This window comes from Schistocerca americana, chromosome 6 (assembly GCF_021461395.2).
Source record: "Schistocerca americana isolate TAMUIC-IGC-003095 chromosome 6, iqSchAmer2.1, whole genome shotgun sequence".
NCBI lineage: Eukaryota > Metazoa > Arthropoda > Insecta > Orthoptera > Acrididae > Schistocerca > Schistocerca americana.
In genome coordinates this window covers 424,366,531-424,369,124 of record NC_060124.1, presented here as the reverse complement: position 1 = coordinate 424,369,124, position 2,594 = coordinate 424,366,531, and the positions used below count along the sequence as shown (strand labels likewise).

Below are 2,594 nucleotides of genomic sequence, written 5' to 3'. Positions count from 1 at the left end.
AAAAATGTGGAACGCTTCACGATTTTGCGTGTCATCCTTGCGCAGGGGCCATGCTAATCTTCTCTGTATCGTTCCAATTTTAGTATATGTACCGCCGAAGCGAGTACATTCGAGGAGCCCTCTGAAATTGTATATATAGTTATGGCGTCGCGTCAAATATGGTTCGGCTTGGACGTAGCTTTACGCAGCTCTGGCGAGGAACACAAGGCCTGCCGAGTGCTAATCTGTGAATTAATTACTGCGAGGTGTCGTTCTTAGTAAGTGGCAGCTCTGTTAACTGTATTATTTGGCAGTATTGGATGTAAAACTTAGATCGTAGAGTCGCTTGCTCTCGCAGCATCCACCCAAAGCAGCAGCAGCAGGTTCACACAGCTGCCGCTAAGCGGCAGCAAGACGTGATGGCACGTATTGTCTCCATGTTCTCACATTCCGAGTTTAGTGTCTTATAGGCATACCTATGAAACACACTTCTCTAATGTGTGGGATAAATGGAGCTGATTGGAGCTGGTAGCAGGTCTTGAAGACTCTCAAAACAAGCGAATATTTTTGCGAAACTGTCTTCACTGCTAACACAAACTGCATTACTCTTTCAGTGGTACTTTCTCACGATACTAATCGATTTAATGACAGAGTGCAAGGCAACTTTTAACTCACACATCAAGTACAGCACAAGAAGACACAGTGTGTGACCATCTAAATTATTGAGTAACTCCTATTCATCCAATGGCGCCAGAAGACAATAGTGACTGCAAAAAGAGACACAGTAGCCTCACGAACCATTAAAAACACCATTCATATTGCACACTTTGAAACACAGCAGTGTAGGTCACTACTAGCGCATGGATGGGTGAATGCGAGTTGTGTGAGGTAGTAGTAGGAATGATGGACATAGTTCCGTTTTCAGTACAATACCAGGTGATATATTTGTGTTGATCCAAGTTTACACATGGCAGGTCTACTTGGCAACAGTGAAACACTGTGATGGAGATGTGTGAATGAGCCTAAAATGTTGAGGGGACATGTGGTGAGAGAAACCAGGTTAGCATTGTGTTAGTAGCTGTAGTTATGTTCCTGTGAAATGTCAGTCAGATGTAACCCAGTTTGGTGAATGTTGTTATTACAGGAAGAATTGCTAGTGCAAAACAAAGAGTGATAGATTTAGTATCTGAAAGCAGTTAATAACTGAGTAGCTACTGGTGTCATGTGACACAAACTGGTTTGTGATGTTGCTGTCTATTCCAAAATCCTGAAGCTTGCTAGTGTTTTGTGTCTTGACTGCCTCTGTATCTCCTTATGTGCTAGAGCTTCTGTGTATGTGACATGATGAATATTGCATGCAGGGTTTGTCCAATCTTTCTGCTAGACACAGGATGAGAGGTGCATCAGCTGTAATTGTGAACAGCATCGACTTGTATGACATTGATGGGATTCAAAGTGTTGTCAAAATAGTAGAGCCTCACATCTAAATACTATATGTTAATACTAGCATACTGGTCTGCTTTCTAAACACTTCAGTGTTGTGGTATTCATTGGCTGACACTTTTGAATTTAATTTAGGTAACTATATGTAGTGGCAGATTGCCAGACATGTGGGAAAATACTTTGTGCGTCACACCAGTGAAATTTGTACATGACATGCTTGTGCACCACAGATTTGCTGTAATAGTTGGTTTTTAGGTGAAGGGCAGTGGCTTATTACACAGGCAGATATGCTTCAGTTAAGAATCTGATGAGGTGTCACCTGCAGTCTGTATTATGAGGCTGCAGCTGGATAGCAAGGCCACTAGGAAAGTTACTTGAAACATAATGTTAAATGAACTTCTTGTAAAGGGGTAGCTTGCACACTTAATGATTAAAGAGACATCTTCCTTCACATGTTTATTTATGGTGCTGAAACAATTATGGCATCGGCTGCAGCCATGAAGATGAATAAAGTTAAATGTTGTGGGTCTGTGTGCAGTCAGTATGTGATAGTGGCATACAGGCACCAGAAGCTTTGTAGGCGTTAGAGAAAAATAAATATTAGGTAATGCAAGCTAATTTTAGAGCGCTAGAGTGTATTTAAGCAGTAGTGTGAGTGAAAGTATGTGAGTGAGAAAGATTTGGAACATGCAGCTATCTTGTGTAAAGTTGATGTAAGGTTTCCAAATGTTGTGTGTGGCAGTAGGTGTGTGTTATGAAATGACGTGATTGAGACAGTAGGAAGAGATGTTGTGACAGCAGAGTGTGATACTGAGGAAGAGAAGAGGCTTTTGCCTGTGCTAGGCTTAGTCTTAGACTGGCTGTGATTTGTGTCAGGTTTGTGAATGAGCTGAAGGGGTGCTAGTGACATGTACTTGTGTCAGTGTAGTTGTGGTTTTGGTGTGCTTGCTGAGTTGTTATTAGAGTGACATTTTAGATGTGCATTGGTGATGTAAGGGATAGGTTTATTGCCAGTTTTATCATGTTCTGTTGTGAATGAAAGAGAGTGGAGGAGAACTGCGTAAATGGACAGCATAGTTTGTGACAAGTGGGTGCAGATATGAAGCGAAACTTGTGTAGGTGGCTGAGGGTATTAGCAGCTGATGTGAGACATGAGAGAGTGAGATTGCGAA

General features: G+C 41.8%; 1 non-coding gene across 1 annotated transcript; it reads right to left on the bottom strand.

Annotated features, from left to right (window-relative positions):
- On the bottom strand, positions 1 to 107 carry LOC124620816. The gene has a single exon (XR_006980339.1). It is a non-coding gene; the product is annotated as a U6 spliceosomal RNA (small nuclear RNA).
- Positions 108 to 2,594: the final 2,487 nt, after the last annotated feature.